At 41.0% G+C, this 18,475-nt stretch overlaps 1 long non-coding RNA gene across 2 annotated transcripts; it reads right to left on the bottom strand.

Moving 5' to 3' along the window:
* Nucleotides 1-14,622: 14,622 nt before the first annotated feature.
* LOC124267440 lies at nucleotides 14,623-18,006 on the bottom strand. 2 transcript variants are annotated; one of them, XR_006896030.1, is made up of 3 exons: nucleotides 17,902-18,006; nucleotides 15,184-15,185; nucleotides 14,623-14,633 (listed from the first exon to the last, which is right to left on the bottom strand). It is a non-coding gene; the product is annotated as an uncharacterized LOC124267440 (long non-coding RNA). The 2 variants fall into 2 exon arrangements; XR_006896031.1 differs by lacking the exon at nucleotides 15,184-15,185 and adding an exon at nucleotides 14,807-14,808.
* Between the last annotated feature and the right edge of the window lie 469 nt (nucleotides 18,007-18,475).

The raw sequence follows: 18,475 nt of genomic DNA, 5'->3' as shown, positions 1-18,475 counted from the left end.
GAGACAATATCGGATCGTTTGATCGATAAAATATTTATCGACTTCTCCGTATAGGTTATGAAATATTGTCTGATAGACACGTTCCCGGATATCTCTTACGGACAATACAAATACGAGGTTTGCTATGACGATTTTTCTGTGCACTTTCAACATCAAAGTAAACATTAATTACTTTGCTTCCTTTCCACTCTAAATTTGTTTGGAATTGTTGGCTGGGCCATGGACATTGAGACTCGGACTCTGGAACTGTAGGCGACGCGGGTCTGTGTGTCCAGCATGGCCAGGTAAGAGAGATACCGTTTCGTGGCGGAATGTTTGATGAGAAAACGTAAGAGTAAAAGTTATAGATATTTCTCTTTTCCGTTGTTGTAATATTATATGTACCACTGTTTCGAGATTTGGTAGTTTAAACAACACCATCGTGGGTCTTGTAATCAAGGAAGGATGCTAGTTAAGACGCCACGTTATCATCAGTCCTCAGGAATCTGCGCTCGTCGTAAGACGCGACCAAGTACATATGGTAAGGCTCGGTGACTTGCTTGATTGCAAGACATCGGACGCCGTTATACAGGGGAATCTTATTTCAGAGCAGCGTCAAGCAATAAAGACAGTCTAATGAAGGGAAATCTATAATAAAATTCATGCTTTTCGTTGCAGCATACCCATACTCCGTCTGACGGTACTAGCGGCACTCCTGCACAAAGGTGGGTTGTTCTATATATCCTTAACAGAGCTATTACACGGTTGCCCTTATAGTTACAGGAGATGCATATATTACAAAGGTGTTCATCAGTCATCCTTATGACTTATACACCACAGCAAGAACCAGACACAAACATATTAATGTTGACAATATGTTCTCTTGTTATCAGACATTTGAGTACCTCTCATATGCAAAGTCAATTTGCATGAAAATCGTATTTCTATCTCCTGTAATTGAATTTTAACGTGATTCTGTTTGATTCTTTTGTATTTGTACATTCATATATCGTCTTGAAAATCTCCGGAAGCTGCGAATTTGACCATTGGTTGTTCTTTTGTTCAAACAATAACATTTAACATTTTTATTTACCATTTTGGTTGTGGAAGTATTTTGTTTTTGTTCCTGTTGGTGGGTTCTGGTTGAAAAGGTGTCTCCCAACATTACACCTGCCACCAAACAAAATTACCACAACCATTATTTTGCTTTCACGAAAGAAGAAAAACCAGAAAAGGGTTTCCCCATGTCCTTATAGAGACGTTTCCATGGTTACTGCTTAGGTTTTGGCCTAAAGATGGCTTATCGCTTTTATTTTCATGAGCAGCAATAATTATAATAATACATGTACTTATAAAGCACAGCAATTCCCAATTATGATGTGTTTTGGGTGCTAATTACCCATGTTACTTAGCGTGACCACCCGGTGCCTCACGCCGCGTCTTTCGAATAGCTTAGGTCGTTTAAGACCAATTCTAACTTGAAACAGTGCTAACAAGACCAATTCTAACACGACATATCCATTCTTAAAACTTGCAATGGCTGCTGGGGACACATGCTATAGTATGACCAGAAATTATTGAGAATTTTAGGAATATGTTTAATTGGATTTCTAGTATAAACAACATTGACCAGCTATCAAGTGCTTGGTTTCATTCAAGAGAGACAACTCCGTTAATCCTTTTTCATTAGTTTGTGAAGAGTTATCCCCCTTTGTTTATTTGCTAGCAGACGACATTTTCAGTGATCCTCAGTATGGATGATTTAGAGAAGAGGAAGTTGATTTTAGAGTATTATAACAAGGACATCAGATCAGCTAAAGTGATTTCAAGTTAGAACAGGCATCCCTTTGTCCACTGTTCATCGTGTTTTGAAAATATTGCAAATGGATATTGAGCACCATTGGCGCAGGTAGGCTCAGAAAATTGACTGTCGGAGGAGGCGGTTTAGATATTCTTGTTTCTAAAACAAACGAAGGAGTTTAGAAAAACTTAAGGCTGGATATGATTGCTAGAGGAACTGTGGCTGTCTGTAAGGAGACAATTAGATCTAAGATGCATGCAATTGGTTGGCAGAAAAGTCGAGGAATTCCATCACCGAAATTCTGGACCAAACAAACTGAAAAACTGGGTGTATCAGCATCCCAAAGTAACTGGGACGGAAGGTTAACGTGATGAAAGGGTGTGCTGTTTCCTAATACATGTGTTTCTGGACCAAACTGAAAAACCTTTGTATCAGCCCCAAAGTACAGCCGGAAATTTACCGTGTGTATATCTGTGAAGGGGAATATGAACAGTGAGCGGTACACAGATATTCTCGAGGGACATTTACTTCCATCTGCTCACGTGTTCTATGGAAATGTTTGGATTTTCCAGCAGGACAACGACCCAAAACATCGTTCAAAGCATTCACAGGCCTGGTTTCGGACCCAAAATATGACATTATTAGATTGGCCAAGCTATAGCCCTGACCTAAATCCAATAGAAAATGTTTGGGGACTTATGAAGGAAAGTGTCAATAAGAAAAATCTGACAAATATTGCTGAAATGAAAGAAGAGGTGGTCCGATATTGGGACAGCATGGACAGCGACTTTCTAACTTCTTTGATCAGTAGTATGCCTAGCCGCATTGAAGCCTGCATTGCTGTCCATGGTGACTTGACAAAATACTAACTGTTCACCTGTCTTTGAATCTGGAGTTATGTTCTGCTAATATTCACATTTAATCCGTGAGTAATGAGTTCAAAAACTTTTAAAAAATACAATCTTTAAATTCTCAATATATTCTGGTTGTACTGTACTTCCAGTCTCAATGGCAGATAAGTATAATCACAGTCATGTATATCGTGTGTTTCAGGAGCCGAATCCTGGAAAATAGAAGGAACTTCATTCTGGATAATGTTCCCTGGTGACGGAGAAGGAGATGCAGAAACGACTGTGTCCGTGGCAGGCAATGAAGGAACTACTGTTACATTTACAGCACAGGAACCAGCGTTGTCCATAACTGATTCAATAGACACATCTGGCGTCTTCAACCTGTCTCTGGGCCCGGATCATCATGTTGACATTCTGTCAGACGGAGACACTCACAAGGCCATCCACGTTGCCAGTGACGACAGCGTGGCTGTCAACGTGTTGACGAGGGGTAATGCATTTGCTTTGTCCTACACTGCAAACCCCCAGTTAGTTGGGGGCTACTTCAGTCACAGAGTCGTCACGCACTGTCCGGAAAATGACACCTGCAATTCTGTGATTGCAATTGTTGGTATGATGAATAGCCCACAGATCCTAGTCACTGTGAAAACACCTACAGTTGTCACAATAAACGGAGCTGAGTACACCGATGGTGATGTCATACCTGTGTACATATTTCAGTATGAGATAACACTGTTCAGATGCAAAGGTGATATTTCTGGGTCTCTTGTCTTCACACCGTTCCCAACAAACGTGTTTTCTGGTACCTACTGTGACAAAGGTGGCACCTTAGGGTGTGACTTTACGTTTGAACAGATACCTCCTAACAGATTATTAGGATCTGAGTTCAACATTGCCCCCTTTCCGCCGAGTGTCCATGGATTTTATAGAATTGTTGCTACAAAATCCAACACTGTGATTGTTAAAGACGACAGTTCAACTTTGACCATCATGGATGAAGGTCAGTTCTATGATATAGAGGATATACATCACATTTCTAAACTTGAATCATCTTCCCTGTTCTCTTCACAATGTTTATCATCGACGGAACAAGCCAATACAATCACTCAAATGCCATGATTGTAATGCAACCGTTGACGGAAAACAGGAAGTATCATAGAGTTATCTCCCCTGAGGGATATCGGTCCTATTCTCAGATAGAGTCTCCCTGGGGACTCCACGAAAATGTTTGGATCAACAGTCAATTTGTGTGTAAGCAGGATATTTACTTAGAACAACAGAACATGACATTAATGTTTGTTCAGATGGAACAGGGTGTTGGTAACGTTGCTTGCGGGGACGACCATCCAGTGTTTGGATTGGTCACGTATGGATTTCAAGTAAGTGTCGCCTACGGATATTCAGCACTTCCTGGGAAGCCAATCGAATCCCCACAAAATAACACTGGTAAGTTGTTTCAGTGAGCGCTGAGTTTTTATGTTATTTATGTAAATACCAACTGACAGGAACCCAGTCCCAGACTCTTACACGTAATAAAACATGCCCTTGGTCAGTATTGAGGTTCCTGATGCAAACAGGATTTGAGGATAGTTTGTAGACGACACTGCAAAACAGAAATGTAGGGCAAAATATTTATTTCCAAGCGTGTGTTTCTTGTTCTAATGTAAATATATGTATAGCTTTCCAGTTATGTACCGCATAAGTGCCTTAATAGAAAACATCGAATTCAAGTTATATCCATCCCATGTTGTGTATCTACATTAAATAAACAAATATACACGGAACCATGGAACAAAAATACGCGCATTCACTAATCAAGTAATACCGACTGAGACTGAAAATATGAATTCAAATTTCCCACGTGATATGCAAGAAAAGTGCGTTTGCTGTATTTTTGGTTGGCGGTGGGGAATGCGTTTCTTCTTCACGTTTGTTTTCAACAAAAAACAGGAATAATTATACTCTGATGTTGCGGTTTTATAAGTAAATGACTATAACTCCTTCCCGCATTCCCCACCACTTCTAGAAGAATCGGCACGAGAAACATACATTCCTTTATGCAGCTTACAAAACATTCACGACTATTATTTTTCTTTTCATTGAATGTGTCTTTGATTCTTTCAATGTTTCTGAAAAAACGCCGATATGATGAATACTTCGTAATAATGAATAGTTCTGGGACAGATTTTCAAAACTAACATAGCTAGATAGTCGTAAGTTAATGTTAATGTATGGCACTTACGACCATCTTAATACTAGGAGAGTTTCGAAAATTTAGGTCCTGGACTTTAGGTCCTGGACTGCATGTTGAACATCGTATCTTTTCAGGTGTATGTCCAAGTTGGTCTCCTATTGTGATGGATCTCAGCACATCCAGTTCCTTAAGTGAAGAATTTGTTCATCCAAGTATGTTCGGTTCTTCAAACATGCCACCAGAGAGCAGCCATTACATTTCAGTCGACGGAGGCATAAGTCCTACTTCAGGTGCACAGTCGGAATCACTGGTTCAGGAAAGTCAACTTTCTGTGCAACAAGGAATCTTTACCAGAAAGACGTTTGCTGGTTCTAGTTCTACACACACCACCAACACCCCAGAACCAAGTCCATCTATAACAATGACAAGCACTAACCAGGATGTTCCTGCTGATACACATTTACTTTCAACCGACACGGACACAATTCCATTCCAAGTAATCCCAACTATGACGATGCCGTTATCAGCCGGAACCGGAACAATGATTACTGGGATGCACACACCCCAGTCAGAGAGCCCAAGAACTCCAGTTGTAAGTGTTCCATCCAATACGTTGACGCCAACCTCAGTGCTGTCCAGTACGTTGACGCCAACCTCAGCGCTGTCCAGTACGTTGACGCCAACCTCAGTGCTGTCCAGTACGTTGACGCCAACCTCAGCGCTGTCCAGTACGTTGACGCCAACCTCAGCGCTGTCCAGTACGTTGACGCCAACCTCAGCGCTGTCCAGTACGTTGACGCCAACCTCAGTGCTGTCCAGTACGTTGACGCCAACCTCAGTGCTGTCCAGTACGTTGACGCCAACCTCAGCGCTGTCCAGTACGTTGACGCCAACCTCAGCGCTGTCCAGTACGTTGACGCCAACCTCAGTGCTGTCCAGTACGTTGACGCCAACCTCAGTGCTGGGCACATTTGCTTCTGTTACCTATGAGAGTCACCTGCATCACACCGGTGTGTATGGTAGTGATGTTACCAACAGTGCCAGTGTTTATCAAGTTGTATCGCCCTCAGCACTGACAGCAACAGAAATAATGGTTACGTCATGTCAGTCCACCATTGCGCCATTGCTATGTTCTTGTCCCTGCTGGAAGCAGAAGTTTCAAGGAACCAACACTGACATCCTTAAACAGCTTGACAGCATATTGCATGAAGTTCGAAAGAACTTAACTCTTGACAAAGACACTCTGTCTGCAACAATACGGAAACGTATCAGTGCCACTGACCCCCGGAAGTCTGCGACTGGAGTCGGTGCTACAGGCACTGGTGTTGTAGCGTTCTTCTTTGGTCTGGTAGTCTTTGGAGACATTGTCTCGTTTGTTATTGGTTGTGTCAGATGGTTTGGTAAACCAATCAGCGTTAAAGTTGGGATAGGATCCTGATTCACATAGATTATGATGAAATCGTACATGTTGTAACATGACATTGGCGATTGTGAGATCAAACATGTCGATTTGACCGAGAAGAGCGTAGTTTGGTTCAGGAACGACGGAACTGGACATGATGTTAATGAAATAACGTAAGATTTGTATTGCCACTTGCACGTTCACAAGGTCCTGGTGTCACATAGTTGAAATCGTTAGTTAGACTCTTACCTATCTCCACGATTAGACAACGTGATTCAGGTAGACTATGCTACTTTAACATGGTAACTTATAAACATTTGTTGAATGTTGTAATTGGGTATTTTTATGTTATTTTTAATAGGTATGATTAGAGTGCAACAAGGTCTAGCACGTAGTTTGTCTTTAACCGTGTTTTTAAAGCAATATATTTACTCAACTCACTTTTACTGTACAAAGTTCGCAGAGTTGCGGACGCGGGGGAGGTCTTTTCAAACGTCACAGGCACTTTTCAAGAACAACTGCCAAATACAAGCAGCGTAGAGAACATCCCTCGGTGATCTTAGAAAGAAACAATTAGTAATACTAGCCGTGTTTAAGAGGTTGTCAGCACCTATCACTGGCTCATTCCACATGCCTGATGTCACTGTAGCGTCAAATGAGACAAAGTCTTGTGCCTCACATCACTCAGGTCACACGCACATGCGCATACAAAGTTCGTCAAGGAAAGTATCTAAAATCCGACACTAGTCTCCATAGGAATAAACTGTGTGAAAATCTGCAACATTTATCAAATTATCCTATCAGAAAAGTTTACTTCAGTTCAGTAAGCAGCTGACTGGACAGTCTGTACGTCCTGCGTTAGAGTATGGTCGTGTTCAGATGTTTTCACTTGTCAAGGGAAACTATGGGCAAGTCCGTGCTGTGCCTTCTGCTGAAAAGACCAATCGCCTGGGTAATGTCCTGACATCTGCTGGTAAGGTTTATGAAGGCGAGTTTCTGAGTAATACTCTCGGTGATATGGGTTGTATGGGCGTTATACCTGAGTCGCCATAGTTACAGCTACACAGTGAAATGTAGCATCGATTTCAAGAAATACCGATTGATACCGCAGATTTGACAGAAGATCCAGAGAATCTGACCTAATATCATCAATGATATGTTTTATCTCTTCTCCCACGTCCCAACAAGTGAAGCACTGTAAATCCTCTGCCACCGCACGTCCAACCTGGATTAACATCTAGATTGTAAGTTGTCCTGTGCCACATGCACAAACCGATCTTAGTGTGATTGCTTTGACTTAAGATCGTGATCTTAACTAAGATCGAAATTTTCAACGGTGTATGTACGAACACCATTAACTCGACTCCAGTCTACATTTGTCTGCAGAGGTGCATAGCTGTATGTGCATACCAACAGTGGAACCGGTTTAAAAACAAGACACTGTGACTATCTTTCAAAACAAGATACTGTGATTATCTACCTTCAAAAACAAGATACTGTGACTGTCTTTCAAAACAAGATACTGTGACTATCTTTCAAAACAACATACTGTGACTATCTTTTCAAAACAACATACTGTGAGTATCTTTCAAAACAACATACTGTGACTATCTATCTTTCAAAACAACATACTGTGACTATCTTTCAAAACAACATACTGTGACTATCTTTCAAAACAACATACTGTGACTATCTTTCAAAACAACATACTGTGACTATCTTTCAAAACAACATACTGTGACTATCTTTCAAAACAACATACTGTGACTATCTTTCAAAACAACATACTGTGACTATCTTTCAAAACAACATACTGTGACTATCTTTCAAAACAACATACTGTGACTATCTTTCAAAACAACATACTGTGACTATCTTTCAAAACAACATACTGTGACTATCTTTCAAAAAATCTTTCAAAACAACATACTGTGAGGTATCTTTCAAAACAACATACTGTGACTATCTATCTTTCAAAACAACATACTGTGACTATCTTTCAAAACAACATACTGTGACTATCTTTCAAAACAACATAAACTGTGACTATCTTTCAAAACAACATACTGTGACTATCTTTCAAAACAACATACTGTGACTATCTTTCAAAACACCAAAGTTTGGGGTTGAAATGGATGTAGGAAAAGGAAAATATAACAAATAGTTTTGAGAAAGTATTTTTGTTTTATACATATTAACTGGATATTAATTTATAATTATTTCAAACAATGTAGTTTGTGTATGTGGAATTCGTTATCAGATGCGTGCTAATGTAACAGTCATATGTTAATTTGAAACGCCATGACATATTTGTTGGATTCGTGTACATCCACCCAGAGAGATCACCGGAATATACAGCCTCAGAAGACAACGGCATAGACATATTAGAAAATAAACTTTTACAAATATTGATTTGATTATGGAAAAGCCAGTAAGTTTATTTTGTTTGGTGATTTCAATGCCCGTACAGCTAACGAGCCTGAGGGGCGGTGGGGTAGCCTAGTGGTTAAAGCGTTCGCTCGTCACGCCGAAGACCCGGGGTCGATTCCCCACATGGGTACAATGTGTGAAGCCCATTTCTGGTGTCCCCGCCGTGATATTGCTGGAATATAGCTAAATGCGGCGTAAAACCAAACTCACTCACTCACTCACTAACGAGCCTGACTTTATAGTAAATGACGGTTCTGATTATATTCCTGTTGGTGGCGACTTTCACAGGATAACTTTGCTAAATCCCGCAATTCATATGATACTGTCACAAATATGTATGGAAAGTGCTTACTCGAGCTGTGTAAATTAATGAATATACATATTGTGAATGGTATGCCCGATATTCCTGGAAATTTAAGCTACATTTCAAATACCGGTTGCAGCACTGTTGATTATGCGGTTGTTTCATCTGAGATGTTCAACTCTATTGATAGTTTTGAGGTAAAGGCTCGCACGGAGTCGGATCACCTCCCGATAGTTTGTGTACTCCGTGACGTAACGATAGTTTGTGTACTCCGTGACGTAACGATAGTTTGTTTACTCCGTGACGTAACGGCGTCCGCGTCCAGCGAAAGGAATGCTACTGTACTACCCATGCTCAAGTCCGTAAACTGCGGGAGGAGCAGAGAGAGAGTTTTCATACTTACCTGGTAGATAACATAGAGAATGGTATCCTGGATGATGTTAGAGATCAACTACATATTGATGCTAACGCTGCGATATCTAAGCTTACGTCCCTACTTCCATTATCCGGTGTTAGAGCCGTGTGTTGTTTTAACTAATTGTAGGGGTACTGGGCTGTAGGGGTAGTGGCATGTAGGGTTATGGGATACAACCAGCAGGAGCTGTCAGATTCACTTCACTCATCGCCGGCAATCTCGCCAACCTCCTGGTTCGATCAAGAATGCGGCAAACTTAAGTCCGAAAAATACAGACTTCTAAATTGTTTCAGAAAGTATAAATGTGATTCTGACCTTGATTCTTATTTGAATGCAAAACACAATTTTAAAAATGCTGCCAATTGAAAAAGATAATTAGTTAGCCAAAGCTGCAGGCGATATTAAAATAGCGGCAAGAAATCCAGACTGTAAGGTATTCTGGAACACGTTAAAACAGCACTTAATGATAATATTTCTCCGCATCAATGGTATCATATTACTTCAAAGATCTCCTTTCCTCCAGAGATAAAAAACTGCTTTCAGATTTTGATAAATCAGTGTATGATTTTGTCTCAATTCTTAACTCTGACGATTGTGAAGATTTCTCATTCTCTCACGATATATTGTCAACCCCAATTACTGAAGAAGAGGTAATAAAATCTATAAATGAATTGAAATGGACTAAGGCAGCGGGGCATGACGGCATCTCTCCTTCATTTCACAAATCTACTTTTACTTCTCTTGTGTCATATGTGAAAGATATATTCAATGTAGTACTTGATAATGGTAAATTCCCATCTATATGGAACAAAGGTATGATTGTACCTCTGTTCATGTCTGGGAGTGTATCTGAACCATCCAGCTATCGTGGAATATCTCTCTTAAATATTTCTGGAAAACTATTTGCAAATATTTTAGAAATGCGTTTACGTGCCTGGGTTGATCTAAACGAGCTACTGGACGAAGCTCAAGCTGGTTTTAGACCCGATTATAGTACATCTGATAACTTATTTATATTACAAGCATTATGTACAAAATACCTATGCAGGCCCAAAGGGAGATTCTATTGCGCTTTCACCGACTTTCAGAAAGCCTTTGATTTCGTTGACCGTAAGATATTGTTATTTATGTTACATACCAAAGATGCCACGACAAAATGTATAATATTTTAAGAAGCATGTATGACTCTGTTGCAGCCTGTGTTAGAACTGATTTCTGGCAACACTGAAACGTTTAATACTTATGCTGGTGTGAGACAAGGCTGTGTCCTAAGCCCCTTACTGTTCAATTTTGTTATTAATGAACTTGTAGATAATGTGTACAAATCATGTAATAATGGAATATTTGTTACTCCCAAAATTAAGGATTTACTTTTACTTTTGTTTGCAGACGATATTGTTAGGGTTTTCATTTATGGTAAATGGTTTGCAGAGACAGCTGAATATTCTTCAAACATTTTGTGACACATGGGGATTAAAGTTGACTTTGGAAAAATCTAGTGTAGTTGTTTTTAGAAACTGGGGTATAGTGGCATATTCTGAAAAGTGGTCATTCCGTGGCAAAAAATATAGCTGCGTATCAAAAGTTTGTTCACCCAAGGAAATCCATTCAAACCATTCATTTTAAGCTCGAATAGGCAAAGGAAAACAAGGAAAACACAATGAGAAGTAGTTTATGTGTGAACTTTATTCAATAATGAGTAGCTCCACCTTTGGCCGCGACCAGTGCTTTGATTCTCTTTGGCATGGACTTGTAGAGATTCTTGAACACTGAATTTGGCAAAGAATACCAATGATTTTTGACAGAGTTCCAGAGGTCATGGCTTGATGTAGGCATATCTTTTTTGCTACTTTCTTCCCAATGATATCCCACACACTGTCTCTATGGGATTCATATCAGGGAATTTCCGGCCATGGCAGCACCTGAATTTCCCTGCGAGCCAGATAAGCACGTGTAGATCTGGAATTGTGAGCTGGAGCATTATCATGCTGGAACACAAAGCCTTTTCTGGAAAAACCAGACAGGAACCATGATTTGAAATATCGTTGATGATATGTTGTTGATATCGTTCACTATTCAATGTTCCTGGAACAATTTTCAGAATCCCTGGCCCGTTGTGGGAAATCATTCCCCAGACATGAACTTGAGGGGGGTGCTTTACAGTGCTCTGTAAACAAGCTGTTTTGTAGCGTTCATAGCTGAAACGTCGCACTCTCATGCGTCTTCGGTTACTGAAGCAACGGAAAATGGATTCATCAGAAAATAATATCTTGTTCCACTGCGGCAGCCGAAACTGTTTGACCCGTTTAGCCCATGAAAATCGCTGTTTTCTTTGCTTCTTATTGAGAAGAGGTTTTCTGGCAGGGACAAAACATTTTAACCCAAATGTTTGTAGTCTACGAGAGATAGTCATCCGACTAACCTGTTTACTCAATGATTGCTTTAGTCTACCATGAATAATGTTCAGTGTAGCATATCTATCCTTCAGACACAGTTTCCTGATTATTCGGTCTTCACGTCTTGAAGTACATCGAGGTCTGCCTGACCTTGGCAAATCTTCAATGCGGCCAGATTCTTTGTATTTCTTATATAACTTGATCATACCTCTAACTGAGACATCACACTTGTATTCTCTCGCCATAAACTTCTGAATTGTACTCCATTTATTCCCTGCATCCCTCAATGTCACAATCCTGCTCCGTTCCAAGTTTGTCCAGTTTCGTTTCTTTGCCTGATCCATTCTGTAAAGAAATCACGACAGTTTATTATCGACACATTGTGCGTTACCAAATGTTTCAAACCGAAGACTAAAAGCATCCCAGCAACGGAACATTATACTTTCAAGCAGAAAAGTTCAGATTTCTTACAGGGAAGATTTTATACGCTTAATTATGATGGAATGAAATTTGTAACTGTTCTATCTTTCTGCCAGAGGATAGTTTAAATATATCCTCACAAATGTTGATGTCATAATTTAAGCACAATAACAAAATAAAAGTATAACTCACCTTTCTGTCTCGATGATCGCCGCTCCGGAATTTCATTCTGCGATTCCGTTAAAGTATCAGAGCGGTTACTAAGTTGTTTAAAAAGCACAACAATGATGAGAACACACAACTTGAGCTCATTTGAATGCATAATTTACGAATGGGATTTGCAAACAGACACTGGAATTAAATTGAAAGCAGTACTTTAATGTAAAAAGTACTACAAGCGTTTCCATTTATGAAGTGAACAAACTTTGATACGCAGCTGTATGAATGTTGTTTCTTATTATAAATATTTGGGTCTTTTATTTTCCAGTCGATTAAATCGGTCCATGGCATGTAAAACCCTCGCAGCACAAGCTAAGAAGGCATTATTTTCTATTTTCAAACTTTTTAAAGTTAATAAGTTTATTTCATTTGATTCTGCGTCCTTACTTCTTGACACTAAAATAGCACCAATTTTGTTATACGGATCAGAAATGTGGGGAGCCAACTATACTGAGTCAAAAAAGAAACTTCACAAAATGTAATTTGAAATATAATGAATAATTTTTCTCTGATGATACATCTATGTATCCGAAATGGGATCCCTATCTTTCGACTCTAGAAAAACGTTAGCAAAACCCACTCAAACCCATCCATTCGTCGTGCAAATGACGTTAGTGCCAAATCAGGTTTTGCACGTGCAGTCGATCACGTGATCTTCGCATCGAAGTTTTCTTCATATGCACGTGTTTGCATTGGCCTCAAGAATTGAAAAACACTTTTAAACCACAGTTCTAACGGTACTTGAAATGCCACGATTGTCAAATGTGCAACGTGAACGTGCTGTTGGCATGTTGCAAGCGGGAAGATCAGTTATTGACGTCGCAAGAGCAATGGGATGCAGCCGTCGTACTGTGTATGACTTGCGAGGTCGTCTACAACAAACTGGCACCACTTCTGATCGCCCAAGGTCGGGTCGTCCACGTGTGACGTCACGGGCAGAAGACCGTCAAATCGTCCTACGTCACCTACGTGGCAGATTTCTGCCGGCTACACGAACCAGGGCTGAGATGTTTAGAGGTCGACTGTCCTCACAGACCATTCGAAATCGGTTGCGGGCTGCCAATCTCCATTCTCGACGTCCATATCGTGGGCCAATATTAACGCCGTTTCATCAACGTCAACGTCTGCTGTGGGCCCCAACGTCACCTCCGATGGACCCAGAGACTGGAATCGAGTCGTCTTTAGCGATGAATCAGGTTTACCCTCAGATTCGCGGACGGCAGGCATAGAGTCTGGAGACGACGTCGTGAACGGTATGCCCAATGTTGTGTACAGGAAGTCGACAGATTCGGGGGCGGAAGTTGCATGGTGTGGGGTGCTTTCTGTAGGAACAACCGTTCCCGGCTTCTGGTCATCCGTGGAAACCTCACAGCTGCTGCTTACCGCGACCAGGTGCTCACCCTGAACTCGTTCCTTTCATGGCGGCTCATGGCCCAGGTCTACAGTTCCAGCATGATAATGCTCGGCCGCATACCGCGATGTTGACACGAAATTTCCTTCAAAACGCTGGAATCAACGTCATGGACTGGCCATCGAGGTCCCCTGACCTTAATCAATAGAGCACGTTTGGGATGCACTTGGGAGAAGGCTTCGTGGTCTTAGGAACCAACCTCAGAATTTGCAGGAACTTGGCGCTGCCTTGCAAGAGCAATGGCGCAGAATCCCCAACCACGTGTTCACAAGCATCAGGCAGTCGATGAGGGAGACGGTGTTTGGCAGTGGTGAATGCGCGGGGCGGCCATACACGATATTGAACTGAGAAATTTCGCATTTTTATTCTTGTGACTTGACATTCTGTATACCCATGTTTTGGAACGGCGGTGTAGCCTAATGGAACTGATTATGGCACTGTCAGTGTATCGAGTACATCACACAGATCTCAGCAATGAAATAATAACAATTTAACCATCTTACCATCTCTTGTTCTTTTATAGTGCCCTGAAGAAGAATGTGAAGTTTCTTTTTGACTCAGTATATCAATGATAAGGAACACACAACCCGAGCTCATTTGATCGCATAATTGCTAAATAGGATTTGCAAACAGACACTGGACTTAATCTGAAAGCAGCCTTTTACAATGTAAAAGTACCTACCAAAAGCCTTTACATTTATGCGATGAACAAACTTTTGATACGCAGCTGTGGCTGAATGTTGTTTCTATATTATAAATATTTGGGTCTTTATTTTCCAGTCGATTAAGTCGGTCCATGGCATGTAAAACCCTCGCAGCACAAACTAAAGAATTATTTTTCTATTTTCAAACGTTTTAAAGTTAATGTTTATTTCATTTGATTCTGCGTGCTTACTTCTTGACACTATACTGCACCAATGTCAATCAAAATGAAACTTCACAAAATGTAATTTGAAATATAATGAATAGTTTTTCTGATGATACATCTATGTATCCGAAATGGGATCCCTATCTTTCGACTCTAGAAAAACGTTAGCAAAACCCACTCAAAACCCATCCATTCGTCGTGCAAATGACGTTAGTGCCAAATCAGGTTTTGCACGTGCAGTCGATCACGTGATCTTCGCATCGAAGTTTTCTTCATATGCACGTGTTTGCATTGGCCTCAAGAATTGAAAAACACACTTTTAAACCACAGTTCTAACGGTACTTGAAATGCCACGATTGTCAAATGTGCAACGTGAACGTGCTGTTGGCATGTTGCAAGCGGGAAGATCAGTTATTGACGTCGCAAGAGCAATGGGATGCAGCCGTCGTACTGTGTATGACTTGCGAGGTCGTCTACAACAAACTGGCACCACTTCTGATCGCCCAAGGTCGGGTCGTCCACGTGTGACGTCACGGGCAGAAGACCGTCAAATCGTCCTACGTCACCTACGTGACAGATTTCTGCCGGCTACACGAACCAGGGCTGAGATGTTTAGAGGTCGACTGTCCTCACAGACCATTCGGAAATCGGTTGCGGGCTGCCAATCTCCATTCTCGACGTCCATATCGTGGGGCCCAATATTAACGCCGTTTCATCAACGTCAACGTCTGCTGTGGTCCCAACGTCACCTCCGATGGACCCAGAGACTGGAATCGAGTCGTCTTTAGCGATGAATCGAGGTTTACCCCCAGATTCGCGGACGGCAGGCATGGAGTCTGGAGACGACGTCGTGAACGGTATGCCCAATGTTGTTGTACAGAAGTCGACAGATTCGGGGCGGAAGTTGCATGGTGTGGGGTGCTTTCTGTGGGAACAACCGTTCCCGGCTTCTGGTCATCCGTGGAAACCTCACGGCTGCTGCTTACCGCGACCAGGTGCTCACCCCTGAACTCGTTCCTTTCATGGCGGCTCATGGCCCAGGTCTACAGTTCCAGCATGATAATGCTCGGCCGCATACCGCGATGTTGACACGAAATTTCCTTCAAAACGCTGGAATCAACGTCATGGACTGGCCATCGAGGTCCCCTGATCTTAATCCAATAGAGCACGTTTGGGATGCACTTGGGAGAAGGCTTCGTGGTCTTAGGAACCAACCTCAGAATTTGCAGGAACTTGGCGCTGCCTTGCAAGAGCAATGGCGCAGAATCCCCAACCACGTGTTCACAAGCATCAGGCAGTCGATGAGGAGACGGTGTGTGGCAGTGGTGAATGCGCGGGGCGGCCATACACGATATTGAACTGAGAAATTTCGCATTTTTATTCTTGTGACTTGACATTCTGTACACCCATGTTTTGGAACGGCGGTGTAGCCTACTGGAACTGATTATGGCACTGTCAGTGTATCGAGTACATCACACAGATCTCAGCACTGAAATAATAACAATTTAACCATCTTACCATCTCTTGTTCTTTTAAAGTGCCCTGAAGAAGAATGTGAAGTTTCTTTTTTGACTCAGTATATTTCGAAGCCATTGAAAATGTCCATGCATCATATTTTAAAAGATTTCTTACAGTAGGTAAATTTGCTTCCAATAAAGCCATACTTGGCGAAACAGGACGTTATAACATGCATATTGAGAGTCAAATGAGAGTTATTAGATACTGGATTAAACTTATAAGACTGCCTGATTATCGATACCCCCACCAAAGCTATCAACTATTGTTATCACTAGATACTTGTGGAAAACATTCAAGGGCTTCAGATGTGAGAAATATGTTATTTTCAAGTGGGTTTTCTTATGTTTGGTTTAATCAAGATGTTGGTGATATAAAAATACTTTTGTCAACATTTAAACAAAGGATAAAAGATATTTGTTCAGAATTGGTACGCATCAGTAAATTCATCCAGTTTTCTTAGTCATTATTCACAATGTAAATCGATGTTCGGACCTGAAAAATATATCAGTGTTCTTAATGGTAAATCCCTTTTAAGAAATATTTGTTAATTTAGAATCTCTCTACATGCCTTAAAAATTCAACGTTTTAGAAAAGATAATAATACATTGGAAGATTTATCATGCTCTTATTGTTCTTCTGGTAAAACTGAAGACGAACACCATTTATTATTAGTCTGTGATACCTTCTCTGCCTGCCGACAGAAGTATAAAATGCACTAATGATGCCCCACAAACGATATATAATGTGCCAATTCTAATAATGCTGATATTATCAAATCTGTTTGCAAACTATAATTTTGTAACGGGAACGGCCTTAACAACAAATGACCATGATGCTTTGCGTTGTGTTTTGTGTGTTCTGAATCAAAGCCGTCCCGTTCGGGGATGTAGAGGAGCAATCAAAAACCAACAATATTCTCAAATGAAAACATAATTTATTAATAAATTATAACTCAACAAAACAATATAAACAATAAGTCAAATCTAACAAATTCCTGAGAACAAAAGATATACAAACACAATTACTTACAATAGTTTATTAATAACCACCTATTTCTCCCAACCCTCTCAACTACACTTTAACCACCCTCTTGAAATAACGCTAAATCCTACCTACAATCTACTGCACCTACACTAGTATACGAAAATCCTACTGTCTGGCATGTTCCATTATGCTGAAATCCACCCGGCCGTCCCCACTAACAAAATTACCCCAAATATACCTTTCTATTCAATTTCTCTTTATTGGCCGAAAAATACACTGAAACCTAACAGGGAGTGGAGTCGGGACTCATTGCTCCGTCACGGAACATGTTGTTGTCCCATCACGGGACATATTGCGGTGGATAACCTCACCTGTGACCGGTCGCCGATCATACAGACACTGAACAATTTGTGTTGCGCGCTTAAATACCCTGCAGCTGCCCTACGTCTTACGTAACAACCTCGACACGATTGGTCAGCCAATCTGCCCACCACCAATCAGAATTGCTCATACCAAACAACCTGACTGCCTCAGAAAATGGCGGCGAAAACAATTCACCCACCGACGGAACAGAATCAAAGTATGATACCCAAGCCTCGCAGGAAATACATTTCCTGCACCCACGACTAACGAAAGGTTAACGTAACGTTAACGACCAACACCCGGAAGTAAAATGTCGGCACGAAAAGAAACACGTGCTCCCCGTTACAATTTCATGTAACGTGACCAATAGTTGAAATTGTGCATCTTCAATTGTACTTTGGGCCACTGGGCCTTAACTACTGAATAAAACCTGTCTCTTTGTCTGTCTCTCTGTAATGTAACAGTGAAAGGTCTCAAAAGGAAATTTGGCAGCGCTCGTTACTTTAACCCTGAAAACCTGACGTAACGTGGTGTTATAGTTAAACTTTCCGACTGATCTTTGGATACGTAATATACGTAACTCGCTAAAGCTCGGGTCACGGAAAATACGCAGACTCAGCTTGCGGGATTCACACTCAATCATTTATTGAAAAACATATCATACTAGAGAAAACACAGGAACAGTTCATTAACTCATGCTGTCCACTCATGTCGTCCCAGTTTACAGGGTTATATCACAGGCCCTCGTGTCTTTGCGAGGATTAAAGATTTTTTTTAAATATATAAAATTTGAGATGACCCCCGACTCGAAATGCTTCACAGTACAATACATTATGACAAGGCCGGACACTTCGGTGTACCCTACCCGCCTGCTTTTCCAATCGCTACGCTACCATCGTATACAATCGGTTAAAACTTAA

Source organism: Haliotis rubra, unplaced genomic scaffold, assembly GCF_003918875.1.
Source record: "Haliotis rubra isolate DU_JTF1 unplaced genomic scaffold, ASM391887v1 Scf131, whole genome shotgun sequence".
Lineage (NCBI taxonomy): Eukaryota > Metazoa > Mollusca > Gastropoda > Lepetellida > Haliotidae > Haliotis > Haliotis rubra.
This window is presented reverse-complemented; position numbering and strand designations above follow the sequence as displayed.